The 10,989-nt window shown below is 42.5% G+C and overlaps 1 long non-coding RNA gene across 7 annotated transcripts in view; it reads left to right on the forward strand.

Annotated features, from left to right (window-relative positions):
- Positions 1-10,989, forward strand: part of LOC109386671 (uncharacterized) — a 37,942-nt gene that overhangs the window by 7,575 nt on the left and 19,378 nt on the right. For 2 of the 7 annotated variants that reach the window (XR_002124828.1, XR_002124832.1), the window contains one exon: positions 9,111-9,225. The exons of 4 other annotated variants lie outside the window; for them this stretch is intronic. This is a non-coding gene — a long non-coding RNA (uncharacterized LOC109386671). Of the gene's footprint in view, positions 1-9,110; positions 9,226-9,248; positions 10,293-10,989 lie in introns of those variants that run through there. One more of the 7 variants, XR_002124827.1, reaches the window with a different exon arrangement.

Consider the following 10,989-nt stretch of genomic DNA (forward strand, 5'->3'; position numbering starts at 1 on the left):
CTTCTAAGGAAAATGGGGTGGCAAGAGACACATACTTCCCAAGTACCTTACACATTTAAAGAACTATATTTGGATCTGGAGATAGCTCTGTTTTGAGATGTGGCCCTGCTCACTCAATCCCAGCAAAGTTATACTAAATTACTTTGCCCCAACTTTGTAGTTAGATTCCACTTCCGTGCCTGCACAACAGTCCTTCAGGAGCCTAGAGCTTTAGAAAACCTTCCAGGCGTGGACTCCTATACCAAGAAACTGCTGCTTAATGCAGCTATTCTGGGATGCCCGACAGAAAGTCACCCATCCTCTACCTGAATGGAGACACCCACAAAGGAGGACACCACTTCAACTTACGAACACTACATTTGCCAGCAATCATCTCCACTGTCCAAACATTGTAGTCCTTTGAACAAAGTTTCTCCTTGTACTGAACTGAAATGGGCTTCCTTGTTTCTTTTAACTTCCTGTTTTATCACTCCTGACTCAGTCTCACCAGATAACCTGCTTCAAGAGAAAACAGAGGAATTCCTTTGGCTACCTGCTTCCTTTCCCCACAGTTATCTGCACCAGCCCCTAGCCTTATCTCCTCCCCCTCCAGATGTTGGCAGAGATGTCCCTCCTCCAGTCTAAAATAATCTCCTGGATCGGCCTCCTTAGGGACATTCATTCTTCACCTATTAAATTATTCATTTAATGTTTACTAAGCCACTATTCTGGGACAGACAACGTTATCACGAGTTAGGTGCCTCTATGGTTGTAGGCACACAAAGCTGGCTCTGCAGAACAGAAGCTCCATGAGCAGGGGTTTCGGTTTGTCTTGTTCACACAACGTCCCCAGGACTGAGAGCAATGACTGACACACGGGTGCTCAATAAATAAATACTTGTTGACTTAATGAATGAAGCCACACCTCGCACTACCAATTTCCCCCTCAACTGGCTCTTTCACTTCAGCATAAAAATACGTTGAGGGTACTCCTACTCTAAAAGTAACACCTCAAAAATGCCTCCTTTGGTCCTCCTAGCCTCCACCAGCCTCTGCTTCCCTTCAGAGGCAGAATCCTGGCACAGTAGTCAGCCCCATTTGCTTCTCCCCATCTTCACCTCACATTTACCTACCTACCCCAGAGCTTCTGACCTCACCATGCCACCGAAATGACTCACCAAATCCAAAAGACAGTTTTCAGCCCTTCGTTTACTTGCCCTCCCAAAGCATCTGATACTGGCAACTCCCTCCTTGAAAATCTCCTGCCTTGGCCTTCCTAAGGCCAGGCCCCTGGTTTTTCTTCTAATCCCTCTGGCTGCTTCTCCTCAGTTTCTCTCCCCTCCCGTCCCGGAAATCCGTGATGTCCGGACTTTTTAGATTTCAGTCCTTTCGGTACAAAATTTGAAAGTAGTCCCACTATAGATATATTTATTTATAAAGTATACATTTGTACGAGTATACTTGTATACATTTGTAATATAATAGATTATATATTCATGATATATTACAAAACACACAAAATAGAAAGCTTTAAAAAGGATGAGATACCTGTGTAGTATTCTTCCCGATTTCATCATGAGAAAATAATCAGACAAACCCAAAATGAGGGACATTACTTCACACACACACACAAAGCGAGATTAAAAAATCGATATAAATGGAAGTTCTGAGGCATTCTTCCGGCATCCCAGTGAATCACCCAGCATACTCCACACTATGGCGATCTACTCTATTCCTGACCCTCATGGCTTTCCTCGTCTACAACTCTCCCCCTGGCTGGGCCCATCTACTCCTAAGGCCGCAAACACTGAAAACACATTGATGGCTCCCAGATTTTGATTTTCAGCCTAGATTTCCCTTGAGCCTTAGACCTACATGCCCAACAGTCTGCTGAGCATTTCCTTTAAGTCCCATGGGTTCTTCAAACTCAACAGGTTCAGAACTAAATTCACCATCTTTCCACATGCTCATCCTGTATTCTCTCTCTCTCTCAAAGGATGACACCACCCTCCACCCAGCTGCTCGAATCGGTCCTCGTCTTTAAATCCTTCCTCAGCANCAACCATAAAATTATTTTCGTTGCTACTCTATACTCTATAACTGTAATTTTGCTACTGTTATGAATTGTAATGTAAGTATCTTTTTGTTTTCCGATGGTCTTAGGCGACCCCTGTGAAAGGGTCGTTCGACCCCTAAAGGTGTCGCGACCCACAGGTTGAGAACCGCTGGCCTACTGGGTGTTCAGTGTGCTTTAAACCTGAAAAGTCCTATCTTTTGTTTGTTTTACCATTTCCTAACACATTCTTAAGGTATCATCTTTTATTGTTTTAAGATTTAACTGCATGGTGGTCAGAGAGGGTGGTTTATATAATACTGATTGTGTATTATTTGTTGAGATATGCCTCGTGGCCTAGTACATGCTCATTTTTTTGTAAGTATGTCATATGTGCTTGGAAATAATCTATACTAGAATATAGGAAAGTTTGAAAAAGATTCCCCCCAAATCAGCATCATACAGACCAGTTTTACAATGCAATGAAATCAGAAATTTAAAATTTAAAAATGATTTGAAGAGAATCCACACATTAAATACCTCTAAATAACTCATGGGTTAAAGAAATCACAATATAAATTATGAACTATTTAGGAGTGACTATCAATGAAAGCACCATATATCAAAATTCCTCAGTGTCTATCCCTTTAACTCTCACAATTTTAATGTATATATTTTCAAATCTCTTTGAGACTAGTCTGTTATCTGTAGTTCTAGGGGAATGAATTCTGTTTGATGTACCTGCCAACTCTCTCATGGCATTTTTTCCTCCAAGTGCTTTGTAAATTTGACTCATCTTTAATTTTTTCTTACCAAAGGAACCCTGGGCTGTGGAGGTATCCGTATGGGGTGAGTCGTGTAAACTTGGAGCACAGCACAAGCCTGTAATTCCGATTTCTCTTAGGGGAAGCTAAGGGTCCCACATCCAAGGCTGGCAGCCAGCTCCTCTGTGGTAGCCCTGAGGTAGCAGAGGTTTTACTAGTCCTCCTTTGAAGAACGAGACAGCATTTTGCAGACCCTGGCTTTCTGCAGGGAACACAATTCCAGCTTCTGCCCCTGCTCACCACTGTGGCTTTTGAGTTCTCCATTCAAATGTGGCCCGTGTGTATCTCTTCCTTGCTTTCGCATTGTTATGCATGCAAGAATGTTTTAGTGACTTCTATATGCTTGCAGTGGAAGGAGGGCCTCTCAATAACTCTGTCAGCCTTACTGCTTAAAGGGCTAGTGAAGGAGTAAGTGAGCCAACCAAATACCTCCAGTCTTCTTCCACAAAAATGAGGTAAAATTCTGAAGGGAAAGGAATATAATGTTCAAGCAAGTGTCAGCTGGATACACTCTCAACTGGTTTCTCTTTATTGATCCTCTGACTATCTGAGAGTGGGGCAATTTCTCTACCTCTTACTTTGGAAAGTACTCCCATCCATAGGAAATGGACAAATCTCAATAAATTTACAACCACCATGTTATTTTGTGTGTGTTTTACTTATCAATCAGTGCATAAAAAAAAAAAAAGACAGGAGAAGTATGCTTAGAACACAATTCACAATGACAGCTGACAAGACAAAATTTAAAATGCACCCCTTTAATTTTTTTATAGTAAATACTCACATTCTCCAAAGGGTATGAAATGACGCTGCCTGGNAGCCTTGTTGTTAGGAGCACGTGCTCTCACCAGCTGAGCCATCCTGCCACCTGTTGGCAGCTCAGTGGCAGCTCAGCTCGGGCGCAGCTCACTGGCCCATGTGGGAATCGAACCGGCAACTCTGTTGCTCAGAGCTCGTCCTCTTAACCAACTGAGCCATTTGGCTGTCCCTTAAAATTCATTTTTTAGCATGATGGAGTCATTTCCCTTCAAATCAGAAAATTTCATTCTTTGTCCGTCTTGTTTCATATCCTAGAACAGGTTCTAGACCAAAGGCCCTGAAAGAGCTTGCCTAAATAAACCTCATTTAGGGGCACGATCAGCTAAAAGTGAAGCAGAGCTCCTGCAGTTTCATCCAGCCTAAAGAAGTGGGGAAAGGAGTGAATTTTTCTGTTCTTGAAAGAGTTCTAGAACATTCTTATTTTGAAGAAGAGCAAAAATATTGTAAATAGATTGGAATGAAATAAATCCCTCCTCTGAAATTAGACAAACTTCTCAGTGATTTGAAGAAATCTAGATTACACATTACCTATTCATCATAATTAAGAGGGAACTATATAAAATTTAATAAATAAATTTATGTTGAAAAAATAAAAAAATAAATCCCTCCTCTTTCCTCTCCCCCCAAGAAAACTTCAAAATCTCACAATCTTTCATACTCTATGTCTTGAGAAATAACATCCTTTTCTGAGCTAAGAGTGAATGGCTTATTGTTTAAATCTAAAGCCCCTTTTCATCTGAGGTCTTAAAGGGGCAATGTTGCTTCTTATAACCTTGGATTCCAACAAGATAAACACTGTATGTAGGAAGCCTTCTCCTTATTTCATAGATTGAGAGATTGAAACCTAGAGGAAGGCATATGTACTCAAAGCCACACTCTGGAACTAAGGATATACAGAATAAGCCACATCGAGACTGAAGAAGAAAAAATAACATTGTAAAAATAAAAAATAAAGTCACATTCTGAATCAGCAGTGGTTCTGCTTTATGAATGCAGCCATTTGGATTCACTCTATAGCACTCAGTAAACAATTGGTGATGTGTGGTTAACTTTTCCTTTTAAGCATTTAGAGGTGGATATGTGTGTGGCAGGATAATATTTGAAGGCATGACCCATACGTTGGCCTGAAAGAAGCCTCCTCCCAAACCCTCACCTCATCTCTCCTCCCAGGCCAAATAGCCAAGACTTGAGCCATCCATTGCTCTGAGGGGAAGACTCAGAAGAACCCTAAACCAGAAATGTCAAAGTCTTGACTCTTGAATTCAAAAGGAGAGGTTCAGATATAAGATCTGAAAGACTATATATATATATATATATATATATAATTCAGTTTCCTTCTCTAACTCTCCCCCACCCCCCACCTCCCATTAATTCCAGCAGTAAATTCTGAGTGATCCCAGATGGAGCATGGTAAGGTGGCCTGATCCCTGCAAATTAGTTATCAGGAAGCCCTGTGGAGGCCAAGATCATGTCATGCCCCCAGATCATGCAGCCCCCACTCAATTAAAATTAAAAATTTCTGTTCAGAAGACACCATATACAGAATGGAAAAGTGAGGAGGAGAGAGAGAGTCACTTTACAGTGGAGAAATCTGACAAACGCTACCTCAGCTGGGTGATCAAAGTCAACATCAACAGTGACAAACCATACTGATAGTATGTACCCTGGATATGATGTGGTGAAAATGGCACTTTACCTCTGTGGCCTTCCTCCCTAAACCCATAACGCCAGCCTAATCATGAAAAAAACATCAGATCCCACTTAAGGTACAGCTTACAAAATATCTGACGAGTACTCCTCAAAACTGTCAAGTTCATCAAAAACAAGGGAAGTCTGAGAAACTCATAGCCAAGAGGGGCCTAAGGAGACATGACAACTGAATGTAATATGGAATCCTGCAACAGAAAAAGGAAATCTGAATAAAGTATGGATTCTAGTTAATTATAATGAATCAACATCGGTTCATTAATGGTGACAAATGTGCCATGTTACAATGTAAGATGTCAATGAAAGGGACAATGGGTGTGAGGTATATGGGAACTCTGTACTAGCTTCTCAATTTTTCTGTAAATCTAAAACTATTCTAAAAAATAGTCAATGAAAAAAAATCATAAAGTGAAAATACAAGCCACAAAATGGAAAAAGAAAAGTTGTGTCCAGAATATATTGATCACTCATACAAATCAATAAGAAAAAGACAACCTGATAGAAAAATGGGTGGCAGATTTGAACAGGTGCTTTAGAGAAGAGGCAACCCCGAAGGCCAGTAAATATATTTTTTAAATGCTTAACCTCATTAGTAGTTAGGGGAATGCAAATTTGAAACCATGATATACCACAGCACACCAGTAGACTGGCAAAAGTCGGACCTTGCCAAGTATAGGCAAGGATATGAATCAGCTGAAACTTTAATAACATGCTGGTAGCAGTAAAAATTGGTACAATGATTTCTGAAAACATTGCTTTATTTATTAAAGTTTAAGATATATATACCCTATAACCCAGCAGTTTCATCCTTGGAATAAAGACTACAGGAATATGGCTTACATGTGCCAGAATCATGTACAAGAATGTTCATAATAGCCCCAAACTGGAAGCAATTTAAATGTCCATTAACAATAGAATGCATAATAAATTATGGTATATTTCACATAATGGGATATTATAACACAATGAAAAGAAATAAGTATAAGTAATATAATATCACATGTTATACATCATCTAGATTACATTATATATCACACAAGTATGTTATATATAAATATAAATAAGAAATGAACAGTATGATTGCATTTATATAAAGTTCAAAAACAGGCAAAAAGAAACTATATTATTTAGGGCTATAGCATAGGTGGTCAAAGGATAAAGAAAAGCAAGGAAGTGATTACCATGAAAATCTGGGGGGGTGGGGTGGAGAGGGGGATGTGTCTGAAAGGGACATGCAGAAAGATTTGGAGATGCTAGTCATTTCTTCGGTGGTAGTTGTCACACTGGTGCTCATTTCATAACTACCCATATTCTGAACATTGATGTTGGATGTTCATTGTGTGTGATTATTTTACAAGACGGTTTTTAAAAATCTAGTTTGTTTTTTTGTATCTTGAGAAGGCGTATCTCCCTTTGACTATTATTTGTATGTGATTTCATTTTATGTTTGGAGAATCTTATGTTTACAAAACATGTCTTCAGTGAGTGTGGAAGTTTCCAAAGGCCATTGTTGTGGTGGGCATGTTAACAGCTGTCTTCCAAGAGATCTCAGGCATGGTATCTACCATGGGTATTCACCACAGGGCTCAATCCAGGCCTCAGCCTTCCAGCCAGAAAGCCCAGGTCCATCAGGTCCCGGTGTGACTCTGACTCCATGACATTGACCCCAAACAATAAACTCATAAGATCTTAATGTTGACCCAAAACAATAAACCCATAAGATCTTAATGTTGCAAAGAGCATTTTGTTAACTTACAACGAGCTGTATAAGTATGTGGTAGTCTACATATTCATGTCAACCTAGTCAGTGTGTTCTCTCCCAAAATCCAAGTGACACAGGAATCCTACTTCCTCAAAATTAACTTGGTGAGTATAAAATCAGAGCAGGGGCCAGTCGAGTGGCTCAGTTGGTTAAGAGCTCACTCAAGAGTGCAAGCTCTGAGCAACAGGGTCGCTGGTTCGATTCCCAGCCCGAGCTGAGCTGCCAACAGGTGGCAGGATGGCTCAGCTAAAATAAATAAGTAAATAAATAAATTAATGAAATAAATAAATAAATCAGAGCAAATATGTAATGCATTAGGCTCTGTTGTACGCATGTCCACAGCTGGAACTACTCCCCCACCCCAGGCAGACTGGACACTTGTGTCGGATTAACGGGGCACTGAAATAAGCCACTTTTTTGGGGTGACTGCATAGACCATACCTCTCCATTCATGAGAACTTCCCAGTCGCTTCCATGGCCCCTGTCATGTTTGTTTTCCTGATTAAACCCTGAGTGAGACAGAGGGCAATCTTATTTCTAAGTTTCAGTGGGCACTGTATCTCATTGAGCCACTGGATACTGACTTCTGTGACTTTGGGATAGTTGTCTCCAAGCCCCCCCCTGAAAAACCTAATCAAAAGCACAGTATCCTCCAAGTCTATGATGATAAAACCCAGAATATTCGTTCTCTCTGAGGGTGAGGGAGGAAAACAAGAGGGGCACAAGGAAACTTTCTCAGGTGATAGAAATGTTACTGTATCTTGATCTGGATAGTGGCTACATGGAGGGGATATATATTGATGAAAACACAACAAGCTGTTCACTAAAATTCATACATTTTACCGTACGCAAATTATACCTAAAAAGATTTAAAAGTAGAGTATTCTCAGTTTGCACCTAGTGGATGAGCATATTTACACTAACATGAATAGAAGCTATTATGTGTTTTAGTTTGTTCATTCACTCACTCATTTATTCATTCATGTATCCAATGTTGTATGTTTACATTGTGCTCTGTGAGGGTCCAGCCGAGTGGCGCGTTGGTTAAGAGCTGGCTTGGGACGCCAACTTGGAGCAGCAGAGCCCCAGTTCGGATCCCACATGAGGGCTAGTGACACTGCCCTCTACAGCTAAGATGCTGAACAACAGCTCAACCTGGAGCTGGGCTGCCATGAGGCGCCGGCGACAGCGTAGGCTGCCGCCCCTGCTGCAGTGGGTTGCCATGGGCTACCGTGAGTGGCCGGCAGCCGGCGTGAGCGGCCATCCAGAGGCCGGCGACCGATCTACCTCATCCGGGAAGAGCACAATGATCACAATACCAACATCGGCCAGTGAAGCAACGTCCTCCACAACTAGACTGAAGAACAAAAGGACAGCAACTTGTCTGTTCCTCTTCCCCCGATTCCCCAGCGATGTTCTCCTCCCCCAATTCCCCAATAAAAACCTAAAAAAAACCCAAAACACACAAAAACACAATGTGCTCTGTGAACTCTGGGCCCTGCTAACTTAAAGCTGAACCTCAGAGAAATAGCTGAAAATGTATGTCCCGTTTGAAGGGGGGAAAAGGGGAAAAGCTGCTTTTCATACGGTTCACCTCCAAGTTAGCAGGGACCCGTGATCACAGAGCACATTGTAAACACACATTGGATAGATACATCAATGAATAAATGAATGAATGAACAAATGAACAAGTGATGGCTTCTATTCATACATGAAGGATGAAATGGAGGGAACCTGCTAGTGACATGATCACAGCAAGTTCAATTTCCAGGTAATAACAAGGTCAAGAACAGAGCAAGACTGTGCCTCATCCCCAACTGTTTTTAAGTCAGAGTCACCTGAGCAGGCCCTTTGTCCTCTATTTCCCCCATCCACTCCCCTTCTGTCTTCTGCCTTCCCCATTCCGCTTTGGACCCATGGCCAACCCACTCTTTCTCTTAACCGCACCGATTCCCTTTTCTCGCAGGTCTTCTCTTGGAATGAATGGGCAAAACCCTGATTTGGCAACCATGTGACTGCCCACCTTCTCTTCCTGTAATGGGCTGCTGACGGCTGCTGTGGAAACTCCTCTATCCCCACAGGTTGGCTCTCAGCTGGGCCCTCATAGCTGTCTGATCATCCTTTCTCCTGACCTAGTCACTGCCTCCCCCCTTCTTCCCCTGCCCCCACAGCTATTTAAAGCTTCCAGCAATGTCTTCAAGCCCCTATCCATACCTCCCCCTTTAGGACACTACACCCCTAGCTCCAGCCAGCTGTTGGGCATCTATCCTGCTGACCATAAGGGGAAAGAGTCTAGACTCAGGAGCTGAATTGGTGATTACTGATCCATTACCAGCATCAGGAAGCCAACTGTGCTCCCTCTTCTCTCATCACCTCTGACAGCTATTTCCCCTTCTTTCTGAATGAAAAATCGCCCTTCTCCAGATACCCTCCCTTACCCTTGGGAGGAGAGGACCACACCAGGAACTCTGCACACAGCAGCCTGTGCGGGCGCCTTGCACTGACCCATACCCGGCCATTGGTGAGATTAGTGACAGCAGAGAGGGGAACGGGAGTCGGGCTTTGCACTGTTGTTGGCCTCAGGCATGCATCCCCTCCCCCTTCCTGCTGCCCGTGCCTGGGGTTGACGATAGAAGCCTGGAACAGACTCAACCTCCCGGTTCTAGCTCACCCGGTGTTCAGATGTCCGCTCTGACATTTGTTCTCTCCTTTGTCCGCTGTCAGACTGTCTCTTGGTGCCCAGGTCAGCCTTCCACTTGCAGTTTGCTTGTTTGCTTGTTGGAATACATTTTTTAGTTTAGACTAGTTTTAGGTTTACAGACAAGTTGTAAAGACAGCACAGAGAGTTCCCACATACCCCACCCCCAGTTTCCTGCATTGTTAACATCTCATATTTGTATGGTATATTTGTCATAACGAATGAACCAATAGTAATGCATTATTATTAACTAGAGCCCATACTTTATTCAGATTCCCTCAGTTTTTGCCTAATCCAGCTGGAGTTCTGATTCATTTCTCTCCTTCCTTTTCTCCTGAACTTGCGTTGGCCTGGGCATGATGCCCTCTGCCTGAGGCCCCTCCCGTCCACCACCCCTGCACCCAGTTCTCTCTGCCTCAGCCCTACCCCTGGCAATGGCAGCACTAGCAGGTAAGCCTCTCAACCCTGGAATCCCCAGTGATCTGCAGTTCTGACCCTACACTTGTACCTGGAGCTATCATTGCTTTCTGCAATGCATACCTGCAACCATTGCATTCTTCCCTCTGGTACTCACGTTAAGTTAATTTCTACCAAACTGGGATAGTTCGATACATACTTGGCTGAATCAGAAATAATTTGGTTACAAGGGACTCATTCGCTTACCTTAAGACCTTAACAAAAACAGGGATCCTTTATTGGCAAGACCTAAGGGTATATAACAACAGTGTTGCCTAAGGAGCTCATAAGAGCGCTGACTCAGTTATCCAACTACCTGTGTGACCTTGGACAAGTTACTTTACCTTTTAGGGCTCAGTTTCTTCATCTGTGAAATGGGGATAATGACAATAAAGGTGTCAGCCCCGTAGATCATGTGAGCACTTAGAGCACTTAGAACAGTGCTTGGCAAAGTGAGTGCTCAGTTATCCTTAGCTATAATGATGGTGAGGATGAGGACGGTGATGATGATTATGATGATAAGGATATCTCAAGGAAGAACCAAGGAGTAGGAAAAGCATCAGGAACAGGAAAGAATAATTGGAAAGGAGTTTCTTCTCATTGTCTTTTAAGGCTACAGCGTTTCTCTTTCCTGCTTTTCTCTGAGTGATTCCTCCTTCTATCCTCTGCAGGCTGGGACACAGGGTAGAAA

Source organism: Hipposideros armiger, unplaced genomic scaffold (assembly GCF_001890085.2).
Source record: "Hipposideros armiger isolate ML-2016 unplaced genomic scaffold, ASM189008v1 scaffold_7, whole genome shotgun sequence".
Lineage (NCBI taxonomy): Eukaryota > Metazoa > Chordata > Mammalia > Chiroptera > Hipposideridae > Hipposideros > Hipposideros armiger.